This window comes from Pinus tabuliformis, chromosome 2_1, assembly GCF_031772625.1.
Source record: "Pinus tabuliformis cultivar Carrire ecotype Pingquan chromosome 2_1, CPIR1, whole genome shotgun sequence".
Taxonomy (NCBI): Eukaryota; Viridiplantae; Streptophyta; class Pinopsida; order Pinales; family Pinaceae; genus Pinus; species Pinus tabuliformis.
Genome location: NC_142299.1, coordinates 386,102,574 through 386,123,191, shown reverse-complemented (window position 1 = coordinate 386,123,191; position 20,618 = coordinate 386,102,574). Strand labels below are relative to the sequence as shown.

Genomic DNA, 20,618 nt, shown 5'->3' with positions numbered 1-20,618 from the left:
AATTAAAAGAGATCGGGCAAATAGGAAGCTCTAGTTAAACTAGAGGAAGTATGTCGAGACAATACTGCAGAGGTTTAATATGCAGGATATAAATCGATGAAGGTTCCTATTCTTGTAGGTGTGAGGTTATCTGCTGAACAGTGTCCCAACACACAAGAAGAGGAAGAGGACATGTCTCGTGTTCCATATGCAAGTGCAGTTGGTATCCTGATGTATGCAATGGTCTGTACTAGACCAGATATTGCACATGCAGTGGGAGTATTGAGCATTTTTATTTCAAAACCAGGGTAGGAGCATTAGACAACAGTGAAGCGAGTTTTCAGGTATTTGCGTGGCACTAGTGATTTTGGTTTGTGCTACCATTTGATCCAACTAGGATATCAACACATGGATTGGTATACATAATATTATCATAAGCCAAAACCATGGATTTATTGTGTCTTCTCAAGAAATTAACACAAGGAAACTTTCATGTGAATGAGAAGTAACCAAAGAAGTAAGATTCTTAGCAATGAATGCAACATGGAAACTGGAACACCTACAGTTTCCTTTACAATTTTGAACACATATAACTACTATCACATAGTGACATCCTACAAGATGAATAATTAATGATTGTAGACCAACTACTTCCTTGGAGTACTTTAAAAATGGCTCCCTAAAATAGAGATATGGGTCTCTGTGATGAGAGTGTATCTTTATTAAATTTGCTCAATCTCGGAGGTATTTGCAACCTCTGAATTCTTGTTGTGCATTTGAGAACATCAGTTTGCCTTTGAAATCTCAGAGTTGTAATAAATTTGGCACTTTTTAGATCATAACAAGTTCATGAATGAAAAAATACTGAAAGATTTTCAGATACCATTTTCAAGGGATCGGATTCTTTTACAACTTCGGATAACACATAATTTATAGTGCCCCTGAGAGGCAAAAGTATCTGCATTTTCAAGGGATCGGATTCTTTTACAACTTCAGATGACACATAATATAGTGCTACCGAGAGGCAAAAGTAATCTCACCAGCTTTCAGAAGCTCAAGTAGAAAAACAAACTAACTGCTAGAATAACAAAAGCAAAGAATAACAACAATATTAACCCTGGGTGTTAACCACCTCCCACAATAAGTTCTTCGGCACAGGCTTGGACATGTCTTGAGCTTGCAGAGCTGCAGTACGAAGAACCCCAATGGTCAACAAATTAGCCTCCCAGAATGGCACATTGGCATAGTGCAAGCAGTGTTTGGCACACAGAGATTGCACAAATGGAGAAATTTTCCTCAGATTGTGCCTGGGCAACCTTGGGAACAGATGATGTTCAATCTGATGCTGCAAACCTCCATGAAACCAGTCCATCCAAGGAGAACATAAGATGTTAACTGACCCATTTGTCTGAGACTAAACCCATGTATTACTACGAGGCTTGCCAATATACACACCGCTAGAGAAATGACTTAAAAAAAACTGAACATGCTGGATCCCGGTCACAGCAAAGCTAGACAACACAAACGCTGTCCTCTCATCCCAAGTAGGCATGCAGGAAACCAAAAGTGGAAACCAAATCCAGAACACAATAATGCACGCGAGGTCGACACCCTTGTGTGGGACTCTCTTCTTAGACAAAAGCAAAGCAATCAACTGCCCAAACAAATTGATCCTCGCAACCGCCATGACAGGATAAAAGGTCCAATGCTGGTAACTCACAGAAAACCTAGCCAGGCCATCAAAATTCATTTTCCTATCATAGAAATAAGAATACAAAGAACCAAAATACTCAGAAGACACTGCAAACAAGGGCACATACTGAAGATCCAGATCATGATCCAAACTATTGCATGCAATATGATGGGAATTATGATTTCTCTTCCACCATGCAATACTAATCCCAGACATGCAATTTCCAGCCGCTAACTGAATAATCCTATCTATTTTCTTATGACCTATAAGCCCACAGTGAGCCGAATCGTGCCCAATCCATCCACACTTCCCCCAACAAAATGCCACATCCAACATGAAGCCAAAACCCTTCATAAAACACCACACCCACTAAACTCAAAACCAGCGCTGCCATCATCCATGAACTTATCAAGAAATAAACTAACAGAGGCCCCTTAAATAGCCCAGCCTTCTTCAAATCCCCCAAAAGCTTACGATAATCCTTCGAAATCTCAGAAACTTCATAATCTTCATGAATGCCAATCATGAACTGATCCAAATACTTCCAGGCGGAGCCCGGATGATAGGCAATGAATGCATCCATCACATCCTGGCCTGCAAGATTTAACAGAGGCAGTTCCCCTCCAGTATGATTGTCCAACCATTTAGTGACATCATAAACCTTCCCACTTATCGAAATCCACAGATCGTCTCGCTTATCATGTGTTTTCAGCTCTGCAGTGCTGATTTTCCTCCATGAGGGACTCTTCTTTGGGCTGGCAAGATCATCCATGGCCATCATTTTAAGGTCCGGACGCGGATCTGAATGCTTTTAGATTATTTCTCAATCTCAAAGCAAATCGTTCTCCTGCCCATTACGAGCTAAACGATCCAGCGCCCTGCTCTGAGATGCTTGAGGCTCTGCATTTATAGAGCGATATGGTCTCAACGGACCGCAGTTGCCACTTTGACCGCGGTCATGACCGGGTGAGTTAAGAGTCTTAGATATTTTGGAGGGTTCCAACTTCCCGTTCAACCTGTGGAAAAAAAATGATGAGTTTTACACGTTACTGATGAGTTGTACACGTTGGAGGGAAGGTTTTTAAATTAACAAAATGGATTGAGGTCTTTGAATGGTAGGTCAGAGGATTAGGTTGCCCAAAATATTTAGACGTGGCACTGACACGTAATGGTATCCGATTTTCTTCCTAATTTTCAGACATCCTTAAAAACCATATATTCACTAATAAATTGAAAACATTAATATTCACGACTTTATAGTTTGTGATCTGAATTTTGATGTGAGTTTAGGTTTCTTCACATTGAAGTCTAGAACTCTTCGCAATGAGGTTAGGTTTTCACAACGTGGGGTGAGATTCAAAGGAAGCGCCTAACCAGTCATACATAGGGTATTCAATGCGTCGGGAGATGCACGGGAGATAGCCCGCTAACACGCGAATTCGGAAACTCGCCACTAAATAAAAAAGAGCAATTCGCGTGTTAGCGGGCTATGTCCCGTGCATCTCCCGGCGCATTGAATACCCTATGTATGGCTGGTTAGGCGCTGCCAGATTCAAATGTCTTTTAAAATTTTAGTCAATTGACCTAATTTTAAATCATTTTAAATTAGGTCGTTCTCGAAGAGAATATCTACAATTTTGATGCGTGAGAAAGCATTATATTTTAAATTTCAGAAAACAATTTACTTGTTTATATTATATAATCCAAAACCAAGTCATAACCAATATTTATAATTAATCAATTAAAAAAACAATGCTCGCGATAAAAATTACAACCTATTTTAATTTTGGATTTATGTCTATTTTAATTTTGGATTTTTTTGGATTTATACCTATTTTAATTTTGGATTTTTTTGGATTTATTAAATATGGAAAGAGATTACATTTTTAGAAGTTTAAATTTTGTTTGGAGTGTTAAATTTGGCAAAAAATTGCACATTAAAAGATGTGATCTATCTAGGCACTTGGACAAAGATTTCCATCAATTTTGGAGGGCTCGAAGTTTCACATTTACATTTTTACTCCTTATTTTTGTGCTAACAAATGCATAACTAATGGTGGAAAGTAACTCGTGGTGAATATGCTTAATTACATAATTATATCCTATTTTAGTGAAGGGACTTGGTTAAATTATAATAGCCACTAGGTTATTTACGTAAGGATAAAGAAAGTTTAAAGTTTCCTTATTCCTAGGAATTGAATTTGAAACTTCAACCATCCTAACTTCATATGAATTTTGGAGTAAGGTTAATTTTAGGGTACCTAAACAAGATAAATTTTGGTAATAAAACTTGTATATGAGAATATTTTAAAAAGGCAACCCAAGTATGCATCATTTGGTAGAAGGTTGTTGACCTAGGTTGTCATTGATGTCAATATGGCAATATTCTAGATACTAGAAGATGACATGAAGCCAAGGGGAAGCCGAGCAGATCCATGAAGAGACAGGAGCAAGGCCATCAGGATAGCCAAGCCATAAGTAAGAGGAGTTACCAAAGAATGCATATTAAAGCAAGGAGGTCTTTGAAAGAGCATTGCATGTAATACATACCCAAGAAGAACCAAGAGGAGCTACAGGAGGAGCCATATATATATATATATATATATATATATATGCATGCCAAAACAGAGTGATTAGAGCTACAAGAGCAAACAGAGGACGCAAACAGAGCCATTGGACCGAAGGGAGCAAATAGAGCCATGGGAAGCAGCAAACAGAGCTATCAGAGCCACAAAGGAAGCAGACAGAGCTAACGGGAGCAGACAGGTTCATATCGGAGGAGAAAACCATATATATATATATATATATATATATATATATATATATATATATATATATATATATATATATATATATATATATATATATATATATATATATATATATATATATATATATATATATATATATATATATATATATATATATATATATATATATGCATTTAACGCAAACGGAGGCCAAAACCCATATATATATGCTTTAACACTATCAGCGGCCAAAAACTATGCATATATGGCATATACACTATCAGAGAAGGGAAGACTCAGGTATATAGCGTTTACACTATCGGAGGCAGAAAGACTGAGTTATAAGGCAAATACACTATTGGCGCGGAATCCCGGCAAATATACTATGGCAAATACTCTATCGGAGGAGTAGAGCTATCGCATATGCCAAGAGTAAGGTGCATAAGCGGAGCATATATATATATATATATATATATATATATATATATATATATATATATATATATATAAACAAAGTGAAAACAGTGGAGCAATGTATATATAAACAGCGGAGCAATATATATATCACAAAGTTCAAAAGGGTTGTCACCCCCGAAACCCTCTGATTGCCATAATATATGCACAGACCCATGGGACAATTGCAATACGTTGCAATTTAATATCATGTCCGCCGCGTCGGGATTATGTATCGCAAGTGGTTAAGGCCCTGCCACACTAAAACCTCTGATTGCGATAAAGTATGTGGAGCCACCGCAACAGTGTAATATGACTTGATATATTATCGCATCTGTCGCATCGCCGAGAGTCATTTCCAAAGGGAATCGCGCTAAAACACTTAGCGGATTCAAAAGGGCGGATTTGAAAGTTTATAAAAGGGAGTGTTGAGTATTATCGGATCTGGCGGTGTTATCGCATCGCTTAAGTGGAGTGGACCAAACCATTACGACTTGCGATCGCCGATTTGTATCGCATCGACATATCGGAGCGATATATATATATATATATATATATATATATATATATATATATATATATATATATTGAAGCGACTATTGCAGATCGCCGGTAGCGAACAGCGATATCGCATCGGACCAAAGGAAAAGCACCGATAATTGAGAGCCTTGTGATGCCGATTGTTGATACTGCGATTGGATCCTGACCGTCCGATCGGTCAGATCTGGATCTACTGTAAAAGCCATATAACTATGTAAAAGGTGGAAAATCACAGTTTTAACATTTTGAAGGGTTTTTGGGTCCCGAAAGGGGTAGACCATTATCTCTCTGATATTTTTCGTGCACTAGCCTTTGAGGCAAAAATGTAATACAGTAACACTCCCGATAGTTCTAGAGGCCTAAACTATAGTTCAGGAGGCTGAATCAAGCCAATTGCGATTGCGATTAGGACGTGGTTGTCCATTAAACTATGCCGACTCTGTGTATGTCTGTCATCATTAAAAAAGGAGAGCGATGTTATGATTTTTTGTATATGTGTTCTCTATGTATGATTCGGTTCTTACCACTGAGTCAAGGTGTCCTGTGAGCACGAATAGACAGAGGAAACCAAAATCCGGGAAGTTGAAGAAGCAAGCAAGCACAAAGGAAATGACAGCAAGCATTGAGGAAGCTAAAGGGCCAGTGAAGAGAGGAAACCGGGAGACAGAGGAATGGGGAACAAATAAGATAGAAAAAGCAAAGAACATCGGGTAGTTAAGTGGTTGAAGGTTGTTGAACATCGTTGAACATTTTTGTGGAAATAAGCTAGAGGAGACAGAGGCAGCAAGAGGATCCAGCTGAATAGAAAGAGGGTTGAAGGGCCAACAGGACAGCAGACAGTCGAAGGGGAGAAGTAGCCAGCAAAGAATAGCTTGAACAAGAAGTTGTTCTTTATGCAGAGCTTAGTGCAGCTAACAGTAGACTGACTAAAGCTGTGTGAATACATTATCTAAGAGCATGAAGGCTATTGGAGACTATGTGTGGGCAGTGTGTAGAGTTGTGAAGACTACTTCATAAGAAGACTGGTTGTCATTGATACTGTAGCTTGGAGACTACATTGAAGCTATAAATAAACATCACTCAACAGAGAAGAGTTCTAAGAGCAGAAGATTACTATCAAACATGCCTTGACAAGATTGGGTTGGAACCCTTGGGATTGGTGACTCAAAAGTGAGAAGGATTGGAGTCCTTCGGGCTGGTGCCTCAGAAGTAAGAAGGATAGGAGTCCTTGGGTTTGAGGCCTCAGAAGTAAGAGGGATTGGAGTCCTTGGGACTGGTGTCTCAGGAACTGGAAGGATTGAGGTCCTTGGGAGTTGGTGCTCCTAAGTCCAAGATTGGTGTCTTAGCGAAATAGAGTTGTGCTCTGGAGGTTGGAGCCTCACCAAAGTCCGAGTTGGAGCTTGGCAACTGATTGCAACCATCTATATATTGTATCTATTTTACTACACAGTTTATATTAATAAAAGCACTTGTTCTTGTTTTTCAACTTGAGTCCTAAATATATATGTTTTAACTGGTAAAACAATAGTTGGAAAAAGAAATATTGATTCACCCCCCCCCCTAGTATTTCCAACAATTGGTATCAGAGGAGGTACCTTCATTCAAAGCTTAACAACTTGAAGGTCGACCTTTAGAACACAAATGGCGAAGTTAGGAAAGAAAGTCTCCCATCCTCCTAAGGATGTGTCTCCCTCTACTACTAAAATAGAAGACAATCAATTTGAGGAGGCTCCAAGGCTCAATGGGAACTTTAATATATGGGAAACGAGAATGAGGAATTTCTTACAAACTCAAGGCATTAAAATCTGGAAATCAGTGATTGATGATAGCAGGATGGATAGAGAATCCAAGGAGTATAATGCAAAAGCAATAAAGGCAATCTTGAATGGGCTGCCTAATTCTGTAAAGAACAATCTAGGAAAATGTTCATCAGCAAAGGCTATATGGGACAAACTTCATGACCTTCACTCAAAAGGAGCATTGACCATGACCATCAGTCAAGAAGATGATGGAAATCTAGAAGGAAATCCAGAACCCATCATAGAGGTTGAACATGAGAATGATGACATCAAGGCTAAAACAGACCTAGAAGATGAAGAGAATGAGAAAGATTTTATAGAAGAACTCCTCGCTTAACTTATGACTGCCATGGAAGAGATTAACAATTTGAAAAAGGAAAATGAGGAACTTAAGAAGACAACACTAGTTGGTAACCAAGATCAAACAAGGAAGAAAGTTGACCTCGTCAAGCTTCAAGTACAAGAAAGGGATGAAGAGCTCTCCAAGCTTAAGAAGGAATATCATCAAAGCAAAAGAAAGCATCATGAAGAAGTCATATCCATGAAAAATCAATTGAATAAAGCAAAGAAGCAGGAAGATACCTTGTCAAGTCAACTTGAACAAAGGCACAAAAGCTTGAACAAACTTGAAGAAGAGATTGTTCAGTACAAGGTAGAGGTCTCCTCTCTCAAATCTCAACTACATGAAGCCAGGAAACAAGTACAAGGAGATGAGAAGACAAAGAAAGCATTGGAAGTCATAGAAGGATAGGCGGAAACATGTAAAGCTACAAGGATCAAGGAAGAAATGGAGAGCAGTCAAGCAAAGAATGAAGAAATCTTCAAAATGAAGTCATATATCATCTCCCTTAAAATAGAAGCAGATGAAGCTACTCGTATCAAGGAAGAAACTGAGGAACAACTTGCTAAGAAGAATAATGAATGTGAAAGATTAGAAGAAGAGATTGTCTTCGTCAGAACAAAGGTTGAAGGGATTAACAAAATCTTGAAGAGCTCTCAAGCCTTGGATGACATGCTCAGCTATCACAGATGTCCATCTGATAAATCAGGTCTCGAGTATGCAGGTGAATCCTCAAACAAGAATGAAAATGCTTCAAACAAAAGAGATGTGAAGAAGCCAGAAAGAAATGGTGATGCTCCCAGTTCCAGCAAAGGCAAGGAGAAAAATCAAGGCTACAATAGAAGAAATCCTACTCTAAGAAGAAATCCAACTCCACGAAGAAATGTAGATGATGTCAAAGATGCGAGAGGCAATGGTTATCATCAAAGGATCTCAAGGCAGAAAGGCTTCAGAAGTACATCAAGGAAATATCCATCTCCCACGTACCAAAGTTCATTTTTTGGTTATTGTTATTCTTGTACAAACTTTGGTCACATGCCAAAAGACTATAAAGCATATCATAGAGATAGATATTATAGTCCCCAACAATCTCCAAGAAACAATTTTGCAGGAAGAAAACATGAATTCTTATTCATGAACAATGTAGAATGCTTCAAGTGTCATAAAATTGGTGATATGGCACGTGATTGTAACTTAACTTGGGCTCTTACACAAGCTAGAACCATGCAAAAGAAGAAAGTTACACAAGTATGGAGAAGGAAGGAAATACAATCCGAGAGTCCCTTGAGCTCTCCAGCCAACAACATATGTCATTGGCCTAAATTTTGACAATCTAAGAATTTTATGAGAAGACTCTGCCAAAAGAGATGATGCATACAGTTAGGGGGAGCCTTTGATTCTTGATCATTATTGATGAAGCTAATAGTGAAAGGGTCCTTATGAAATCCTTGTTGAACTATATTAACAGTCATTCTTTGATAAAGATCATTTCTCAGGGGTACTCCATTGAAGCATATGATCCTGTAACCAGTCTCTGAACTGTTGTTAAAGATGCTTTCCACTCAATCACTAAGTAGTATTTGAAGCAACCGAGAAAGTAATCTAATGCTAGAGAAAATAGGGCAAACAACCATGGTGTTGTTATCACAAAAGTTTATGTCTTAACTCAGGGATTTAATGTGAGAACAAATAAATTGTGGACACTAATAGAGTTAGTCTTCAAACAAACAGATACATCTGGAATGGAGTTTGAAGTAAGATCAGCTGGTAGCATATAACAAACTAAAGCATTGCAAATAGATGCAGATCAACAGAATGCTTTTAAAAGACAATCACGGATTGTATATCTAAATCTGCTAGCATAATTAACATGCAGAGACCTGTACAAGAACACAAGGAAAAGATGGCTCATAGAAAGGAGACTGTTGTGCAGTCAAATATAACTTAAGCTGATACGGATTACTGAGAAAATATAGGAACAACAAGGCACATGCCACAACCTTTCACCTTTTCATCCAAAAGCAATGAAGTTGAATACTGGATGGCAGTCACTCAAGGAGAAGCACAGAGACACAAATGAACTTAGATCTGAAGAAAGACAGCAAGAAAGACAATCTCATTGGTAGTTTCTCTTGATTCGAACTATGAAGATCTCTCAATTCTGCCTATGGAGACAACAATATGGATTGAAGCATCAAAGCCTGGACTTGGACATTTGGTGTATGGCTATTTGCAATCCGATTGAAAGCATTGAAGTAGAGCATCTTTAAGCATTGTTGAAGCCATGATAAAGTAGTTCTAAGACATGAAGAGGGAATAATGTGCTAATTGATGATAAAGCATCAATCTTTCTATCTTGAATAAAAAGAACAAGAGCACCATGATAGGGGGAGTCACAGACCCATGAAAATCTACCATTCATGAAGAACAGAAGCAGTTTGATAGGGGGAGTCCCAGAGCACTCCTTTTCCATTGATGTCAAAGGAGGAGAGAAGAAGAATATTGCCATCAATAAAAAAGGGGGAGATTGTTGACCTAGGTTGTTATTGATGTCAGTATGGCAATATTCTAGATACTGGAAGATGACGTGAAGCCAAGGGGAAGCCGAGCAGATCCATGAAGAGACAGGAGCAAGGCCATTAGGATAGTCAAGCCATAAGCAAGAGGATTTACCAAAGAATTCATATCAGAGCAAGGAGGTCTTTGAAAGAGCATTGCATGTAATACATACCCAAGAAGAACCAAGAGGAGTTACAGGAGGAACCATATATATATATATATATATATATATATATATATACAATACAGAGTTATATATATATATATATATATATATATATATATATATATATATATATATATATATATATATATATATATATATATATATATATATGCATTTAACGCAAATGGAGGCCGAAAACCCATATATATATGCTTTAACACTATTGGCAACCAAAAACTATGCATATATGGCATATACACTATCGGAGGCAGGAAGACTCAGGTATATGGCGTTTACACTATTAGAGGCAGAAAGACTGAGTTATAAGGCAAATACACTATCAGCACGGAATCCCGGCAAATATACTATAGCGAATACTCTATCAGAGGAGCAGAGCTATCGCATATGCCAAGAGTAAGGTGCATAAGCGAAGCATAAGCATAGCATAAGATATATATATATATATATAAACAAAGTGAAAACAGTGGAGCAACATATATATAAACAGTGGAGCAATATATATATCGCAAAGGTCAAAAGGGTTGTCACCCCCGAAGCCCTTTGGTTGCGATAATATATGCACAGACCCATGTATATATATATATATATATATATAAACAAAGTGAAAACAGTGGAGCAACATATATATAAACAGTGGAGCAATATATATATCGCAAAGGTCAAAAGGGTTGTCACCCCCGAAACCCTTTGATTGCGATAATATATGCGCAGACCCATGGGACCCTTGCAATATGTTGCAATTTAATAGCGCGTCCATCGTGTCAGGATTATGTATCGCAAGTGGTTAAGGCCTTGCCACACTAAAACCTCTGATTGCGATAAAGTATGTGGACCCGCTACGACAGTGTAATATGACTTGATATATTATCGCATCCATCGCATCGCTGAGAGTCATTTCCAAAGGGAATCACGCTAAAACACTTAGCGGATTCAAAAGGGCGGATTTGAAAGTTTATAAAAGGGAGTGTTGAGTACTATCAGGTCCGGCGGTGTTATCGCATCGCTTAAGTGGAGCGGCCCAAACCGTACGACTTGCGATCGTCAATTTGTATCGCATCGGCATATCAGAGTGGGATATATATATATATATATATATATATATATATATATATATATATATATATATATATATATATATATTGAAGTGACTATTATGGATCGCTGATAGCGACCAGTGATATCGCATCGGACCAAAGGAAAAACACCGATAGTTGAGAGCCTTGTGATGTCGATTGCCGATAGTGTGATTGGATCATGACCGTCCGATCGGTCAGATCTGGATCTGCTATAAAAGCCATATAACTGTGTAAAAGGTGGAAAATCGCAGTTTTAACATTTTGAAGGGTTTTTGGGTCTCGAAAGGGGAAGACCATTATCTCTCTAATATTTGTTGTGCGCCGGCCTTTGAGGCAAAAATGCAATACAGTAATGCTCCCGATAGTTCAGGAGGCTGAATCAAGCTGATTGCGATTGCGATTGGGACGTGGCTATCTGTTAAACTATGCCAACTTTGTGTATGTCTGCCATCATTAAAAAAGGAGAGCGTTGTTACAATTTTTTGTATATGTGTTCTCTATGTATGTTTTGGTTCTCGCCACTGAATCAAGGTGTCCTGTGAGTACGAATAGACAGAGGAAACTGAAAGTCGGGAAGCTGAAGAAGCAAGTGAGCACAGAGGAAATGACAGCGAGTGTTGAGGAAGCTAAAGGGTCAGTGAAGAGAGGAAACCGGGAGACAAAGGAATGGGGAACAAATAAGACAGAAAAAGCAGAGAACAGCGGGTAGTTAAGTGGTTGAAGGTTGTTAAACGTCGTTGAAATTTTTTGTGGAAATAAGCTGGAGGAGACAGAGGCAATGAGAGGATCCAGTTGAATAGAAAGAGGGCCGAAGGGCCAACAGGACAACAGACAGTCAAAGGGGAGAAGTGGCTAGCAGAGAACATAAGCTTGAATAGGAAGTTTTTCTTTATGCAGAGCTTAGTGCAGCTAACAGTAGACTGACTAAAGCTGTGTGAAGACATTATCCAAGAGCATGAAGGCTATTGGAGACTATGTGTGGGCAGTGTGTAGAGTTGTGAAGGCTACTTCATAAGAAGACTGGTTGTCATTGATACTGTAGCTTGGAGACTACAGTGAAGCTATAAACAGACAAAACTCAACAGAGAAGAGTTCTGAGAGCAGAAGATTACTATCAAACATGCCTTGACAAGATTGGGTTGGAACCCTTGGGGTTGGTGCCTCAGAAGTGAGAAGGATTGGAGTCCTTGGGGCTGGTGCCTCAGAAGTAAGAAGGATAGGATTCCTTAGGGTTGATGCCTCAGAAGTAAGAAGGATTGGAGTCTTTGGGACTGGTGTCTTAGCAACTGGAAGGATTGAAGTCCTTGGGAGTTGGTGCTCCTAAGTCCAAGATTGGTGTCTTGGCGAAATGGAGTTGGTGCTCTGGAGGTTGGAGCCTCACCAAAGTCCGAGTTGGAGCTTGGCAACTGATTGCAACCATCTATATATTGTATCTATTTTACTGCACAATTTATATTAATAAAAGCACTTGTTCTTGTTGTTCACCTTATGTTCTGAATATATATGTTTTAACTGGTAAAACAATAGTCGGAAAAAGAAATATTGATTCACCCCCCCCTCAGTATTTCCAACAAAGGCTATTTAAAATAAATAATTAATGTAAGTTGAAATCAATAAAGAAACAATTAAGGATAAAAGCATAATCTAATTAATAGACGAAATTGTTTTTTGCCAGAATCTAGCAATACAATTTCTAGCAAGATTGTGATTTTTGCTATTTAAAATACATTTTTGAATGCTTAAATGGATTGAGCACCATGAAAAACCCGTGGCACTCGATCTTTGCAAATTAAACAACCTAAACTTATGAATTTTAAAAATATGTATTTGATTCCCCTGATGATCTTTGCAAATTAAACAACTTAAACTTATGACTTTTAAAAATATGTACCATATTTTGAACAAATTTGATCAAAAATAAATGCTCCAAAATAAGTTGTTTCGTATATTAGTTTGACTCTAGGAAGGATAAATGCCTAAGTAACTATAAAAGTGAATCGTACTTGAAAAATATTAGGTTCCCTACTTTCATGAGAATATCTTCCCTTTCATAAATAGTGTTTTGAATATATATATATATATATATATATATATATATATATATAATTTTAATTTTAATTGAGCCCACATTATATATTGTCATGTCCCTTCCTAAATTAATTTGGAACAACGCTAATTATTGCATTTTCGGGCTAATTTTGGAGATAATGGGGCCCACTCAATTTTTATTAGGAGATTAGACTTAGGATAAGTTATTTTGTTGTGGTTAAATTACACATGGGGGGCACACACACTAGGGAAATATGCACTCCCTAGTTCGGTTTGCAAGGAGGTGGTTAAGTGAGGGCCCACAATGGAGGTAGACTTGGAGGGAAAAGTGTTCCACGAAATCTATATAAGGAAGGCAACTCTCAACATTTCATTCATCTTTGGCATATCGAATTTCTCTTTGGTTGCTCGAGCTGCTTCGCCGAGTCACTTGTTGTTTAGCAAGAGTTCTTCAAGCAAAGAGCTCACCCTTTCTTCGGGGGACTTCGAGTGCCACCCTAGGAAGGTTTTTCTTCATTTCTTCAGAAGGAGGATTTCATTATGATTTCCTAGGGTCTTCTACCAGATCTATATTCTTTAAAATTAAATGCAATAAGAGAATAATTTATTTTCTTACAAGACATTTAAATGATGATAATTTACCATTTAGAATCTAATTCCTACAATTTAATTAGTGAACATTTCATTTCAATCACTTACATGAGTAATCTATGCATAGAGGAATACCTGTACCGATGGCCCGGTGGAGATGCACTTGAGTTGCTGCTCCTGCTGGAACGCTTCTCTTGATTACTAACTGGATTTACCTCCCAACCAACTAGGAAGTAATTCCTAGCCCAGGAAACCTCCACAGGTTCCCTAGCCCTCCGAGCCAAGTCCAACCAGATGTAGTGGGTGTGTCCAAGATCAAGATAAACAATACTCCCTTCCTCTCTCTCAACAATTCCTCCAAAATCACAGCTAACCAAACCAAAAGCAAGACCCAACATCCCCCTTCCTCTCTTCCTCCTTCCCCTTTCATGCCCCACCCTCTCCTCTCCACTTCAACCACCTCTCATTAATGTCATAACTTCTCCCTCATCCTTATAGTTGACTTCTCTTCTCCCAAGTAAACATGAGAGAACATTTGAGAATGTGATAAGAATAGAGTACATTTTGGGGATGAGAGATGAATATATAATTTGGTAATTAGTTGGAGAGGACCATGGCTTCTCCCAAGTAAATGTGAGAATACATTTTGGGGATGAGAGATGAATATATAAATTGGTAATTAGTTGGAGAGGACCATGTCTTCTCCCAAGTAAATGTGAGAGTACATTTTGGGAATGTGATATGAATATTTAAATTGGAATAATGGAAGGAGACCATATCCTATCCAAGATTAAATGTGAGAAGACAAGTTGAGAATTGAATAATAGCAATAATAAATTTTATATCAGTAAATAAAATTTACAGTTTCCCAAATGAAGGTATTCACCAATATTTCTTGATAATTATAAGTCAATATTTTCAAGTAATGTAAACATTAATAAAATTTGCATGATAAGATTAAGTGGGGCATTACATACACCCCTCCTTCAGAAAACTTCATCCCAAAGTTAGAGTGAAAAGATACAAGGAGTTCAAAGGCATAACAAAATAGAGAGAGTTATAGTAGTAAAATTTGATAAGTTAGACAATGACATTACTTCCCATCAAGAGTCTCCAACTGATCTATATCCTCCTATCCCTCCTGACCTACTTCCATTCCCACCCTATCCATCCTCTGCTGCTATATACGGTGGCATCGGCTATACCAATCTAACCACTGATAAAATCAACATGGCGGAAGCGTCGACTATATTGACCTAACTTCCCTAGTAGGAAACTGGCAATCATCATCACACGTCTAGGGGAGCGTGTCCACCACTGCCCTCCCACGATTCTAGGTTTGGAGGTTACATGGTGGGAAATGCCTCCACCCCTCCTCACAACTAGGGTCAACGCCCTAATATGGACCACACTACAGCGCTGGTTGGACTTGTCATCGAATAACCTAGTCAGTTCATCTTGCCACCTGTCATTTACATTTTACTCATGTCATAAGAGTGCATATCAAGTAGATACCAAATGTAATAGAACAATGTACATTATACCTTTCCCCATGAGATGTCTCGACCTTAGATCTTAGATATCATATAGTTCTTTCCCACCTGCGGGTTAGCTCTCATTCATGCATTTATATAACAACAAGATATATAAGTAATTTTTAATCATCATGTTATTAAGTCTAGTATCCACGTGTCAATCTTGCAGTTCATACTGGAAATAAATCATAAATTCACTAAGTCATTTATTTAAACAAATCATATCCACTTGAGCCATATATGAAACAAAATAATTCTTGATAAGTCACGCACTAGATAATTCATCGCTAAGTGAGTCTACATTTAGGCCATACATCAACCATTTCCATCATCAATACCAAATCTATCAATTGATTTATATAAGTAGTTTCATGTGTCCAACCAAATGCATCAATATTACATAATGTTCATAAATAAATAACATGGAACTGCAAAATAGAACCTTAACATAGGTAGCTATCTATGTCAAAATGGGCATCACAGATGCTCAAAAAGTGAGGGGTAGTCTCGACGTATAGTGTCTACATCCTCCCAGGTAGTAGATCCTGGGCTATACTTGTCCCATTGGACCTTAACTTGGTCCATTGTGCGACGTCTGAGCTGTCAAACCCTACAGTCCAATATGCGTAATGGTTCGACCACTACGGTTCCCGTGTCCGAGACCTGCAATTCCCTCCAATCCAGTTTGTGAGATTCATCAGAAACATAATGTCGTAAAATAGATACATGAAAAACATCATGAGTTTTATGCAAATGGGGTGGCAGTACAAGACGATAGGCAACTGGTCCAATCTTCTCCTTGATCCTAAAGGTCCTACAAACTGAAGTGACAATTTTGTCCCCTTCCCAAACCGAATGGTGCTTTTGTTGGGTCGGATACAGATAAAAACTTGGTCCCCTACTTCATAACTGCGATCGATCCTATGTCAATCAACATAACTCTTTTGTCTGTCCTGCGCTTCCTTTAACCTTTGTCGAAACTGCTTTACCTGTTCCTCTATTTCTTGAACTAATTTAGGGCCAACTATTACTCGGTCCTCCAACTTTTCCCAACTCAACGGTGTCCTACATGGCCTTCCATATAGAGCTTTATAAGGAGGCATCCCGATTGAACTGTGGTAACTATTATTATAGGCAAACTCTACCAATGGTAAGTACCTTTCCCACTGAGTCTAATTATCCAAGACGTACATCCTAAGCATGTCCTCCAAAACCTGATTTACTCTTTCAGTCTACCCATCTATTTCTGGATGATACACAGTGCTCAGGTTCAACTGAGTCCCTAGTGCTGACTACAAACTTGTCCAAAACCTAGATGTAAATCGAGAGTCTCTATCAAAAATGATCTTTGTGGGCAACCCGTGTAGTCAAATAACTTCATTTACAAACACTCGCACCACATCCGTAACATCGTAAGTGTCTCTTACTGGGATGAAATGGGCACTTTTGGTCAATTTATCAACTATAACCAATATAGCATTGTGCCTATGTGAAGTGAGTGGCAAACCCACAACAAAATCCATGGAAATTACCTCCCATTTAGATATAGGGATGTCATGTGGTTGCAGGAGTCCTGCTGGATGGCGATGATCAGCCTTCACTTGTTGACATTCAAGACATTTGGCGACAAACTGGACTATGTCGTGCTTCATGCCTAGCCAAAAGAAGAGTTTCTTCGCGTCCTCACCATTTTGAATTGTTCAAAATCTACACGATACCTAAGACTTATTAGCACAACTTAGGGCCTTCTCAGTTCTTACTCAGCTCACACATAGTTTGAATAATGATAGATGCAAGTTTTCCTTTTGTTATACTTGTAAACAACTATTTCTAATATAGAGATGATAACCGTGGTTCTACTAAAACCTCCCCCATTGTTATCTAAGCAAGTGCTACCACGCACTGCCAGTCACCCTCAAGTATCCTTAGGTATCCCTAAACAATCATACTAGATCCATTTTATACGTTTTGAGCATTCACATAATCATTAACCTTCCATTTTTAATCACATTCTTAGAACTAGGCCCCTTTTGAAATTTCATCTACAACGTTAGATTAGTTTTCAAAGGGGGGTGCCTAGCTGTCTCAATCAACTCAATATCGACATTATTGTTAGGTGTATACTATCTAATTGATGTATATCGAATGGCTAGTGCTACATGCTTGAAGACAATAATCGAATGAAATGTTTTTAGATGAGCTATATTCATGGAAACACAACATAAAAGGTGGCCTTGTCTTTAGTGTTGATGGAACATTGAAGGCATATACAAGGAAACTGCAACCTAGTTGTTGTTTGGATAAAATTTACAGTTTTAAGCATTGGGCAATTGTTAAGGAACAAATATCATGACTTATGTGACAAACATACACCTCCACTTGGGCACCATTCTTGTGCATTGTATAAACATTTCTATGTACCTGGGTACAGTCTTAGTTCATGGTATGGAAACAATTTCTGATTTAGTTAGCATGTGTTCGAATGATACATAGAACTCAAGGCTTTAATTTAGATACATATGCATTTGATCCAACTAGGATATCAACACATGGATTGGTATACATAATATTATCATAAGCCAAAACCATGGATTTATTGTGTCTTCTCAAGAAATTAACACAAGGAAACTTTCATGTGAATGAGAAGTAACCAAAGAAGATTCTTAGCAATGAATGCAACATGGACACTGGAACACCTACAGTTTCCTTTACAATTTTGAACACATATAACTACTATCACATAGTGACATCCTACAAGATGAATAATTAATGATTGTAGACCAACTACTTCCTTGGAGTACTTTAAAAATGGCTGCCTAAAATAGAAATATGGGTCTCTGTGATGAGAGTGTATCTTTATTAAATTTGCTCAATCTCGGAGGTATTTGCAACCTCCGAATTCTCGTTGTGCATTTGAGAACATCAGTTTGCCTTTGAAATCTCAGAGTTGTAATAAATTTGGCACTATTTAGATCATAACAAGTTCATGAATGCAAAAATACTGAAAGATTCTGCAGATACCATTTTCAAGGGATCAGATTCTTTTACAACTTCGGATAACACATAATTTATAGTGCCCCTGAGAGGCAAAAGTATCTGCATTTTCAAGGGATCGGATTCTTTTACAACTTCAGATGACACATAATATAGTGCTACCGAGAGGCAAAAGTAATCTCACCAGCTTTCAGAAACTCAAGTAGAAAAACAAACTAACTGCTAGAATAACAAAAGCAAAGAATAACAACAATATTAACCCTGGGTGTTAACCGCCTCCCACAATAAGTTCTTCGGCACAGGCTTGGACATGTCTTGAGCTTGCAGAGCTACAGTACGAAGAACCCCAATGGTCAACAAATTAGCCTCCCAGAATGGCACATTGGCATAGTGCAAGCAGTGTTTGGCACACAGAGATTGCACAAATGGAGAAATTTTCCTCAGATTGTGCCTGGGCAACCTTGGGAACAGATGATGTTCAATCTGATGCTGCAAACCTCCATGAAACCAGTCCATCCAAGGAGAACATAAGATGTTAACTGACCCATTTGTCTGAGACTGAACCCATGTATTACTACGAGGCTTGCCAATATACACACCGCCAGAGAAATGACTTAAACAAAACTGAACATGCTGGATCCCGGTCACAGCAAAGCTAGACAACACAAACGCTGTCCTCTCAGCCCAAGTAGGCATGCAGGAAACCAAAAGTGGAAACCAAATCCAGAACACAATAATGCACGCGAGGTCGACACCCTTGTGTGGGACTCTCTTCTTAGACAAAAGCAAAGCAATCGACTGCCCAAACAAATTGATCCTCGCAACCGCCATGACAGGATAAAAGGTCCAATGCTGGTAACTCACAGAAAACCTAGCCAGGCCATCAAAATTCATTTTCCTATCATAGAAATAAGAATACAAAGAACCAAAATACCCAGAAGACACTGCAAACAAGGGCACATGCTGAAGCTCCGGATCATGATCCAAACTATTGCATGCAATATGATGGGAATTATGATTTCTCTTCCACCACGCAATACTAATCCCAGACATGCAATTTCCAGCCGCTAACTGAATAATCCTATCTATTTTCTTATGACCTACAAGCCCACAGTGAGCCGAATCGTGCCCAATCCATCCACTCTGAATCCACACTGCCCCCAACAAAACGCCACATCCAACATGAAGCCAAAACCCTTCATAAAACACCACACCCACTAAACTCAAAACCAGCGCTGCCATCATCCATAAACTTATCAAGAAATAAACTAACAGAGGCCCCTTAAACAGCCCAGCCTTCTTCAAATCCCCCAAAAGCTTACGATAATCCTTCGAAATCTCAGAAACTTCATAATCTTCATGAATGCCAATCATGAACTGATCCAAATACTTCCAGGCGGAGCCCGGATGATAGGCAATGAATGCATCCGTCACATCCTGGCCTGCAAGATTTAACAGAGGCAGTTCCCCTCCAGGATGATTGTCCAACCATTTAGTGACATCATAAACCTTCCCACTTATCGAAATCCACAGATCGTCTGGCTTATCATGTGTTTTCAGCTCTGCAGTGCTGATTTTCCTCCATGAGGGACTCTTCTTTGGGCTGGCAAGATCATCCATGGCCGTCATTTTAAGGTCCGGACGCGGATCTGAATGCTTTTAGATTATTTCTCAATCTCAAAGCAAATCGTTCTCCTGCCCATTACCAGCTAAACGATCCAGCGCCCTGCTCTAAGATGCTTGCGGCTCTGCATTTATAGAGCGATATGGTCTCAACGGACCGCAGTTGCCACTTTGACCGCGGTCACCACCGGGTGAGTTAAGAGTCTTAGATAGTTTGGAGGGTTCGAACTTCCCGTTCAACCTGCGGAAAAAAAATGATGAGTTGTACACGTTACTGATGAGCTGTACACGTTGGAGGGAAGGTTTTTATATTAACAAAATGGATTGAGGTCTTTGAATGGTAGGTCAGAGGATTAGGGTGCCCAAAAGATTTGGACGGGGCACTGACACGTAATGGTATCCGATTTTCTTCCTAATTTTCAGACATCCTTAAAAACCATATATTCACTA

At 38.7% G+C, this 20,618-nt stretch overlaps 2 pseudogenes; both read right to left on the bottom strand.

Annotated features, from left to right (window-relative positions):
* Positions 1-892: 892 nt before the first annotated feature.
* LOC149200462 (acyl-lipid (9-3)-desaturase pseudogene) lies at positions 893-2,525 on the bottom strand (annotated as a pseudogene).
* Positions 2,526-18,590: 16,065 nt separating this feature from the next.
* On the bottom strand, positions 18,591-20,273 carry LOC149200461 (acyl-lipid (9-3)-desaturase pseudogene; annotated as a pseudogene).
* Positions 20,274-20,618: the final 345 nt, after the last annotated feature.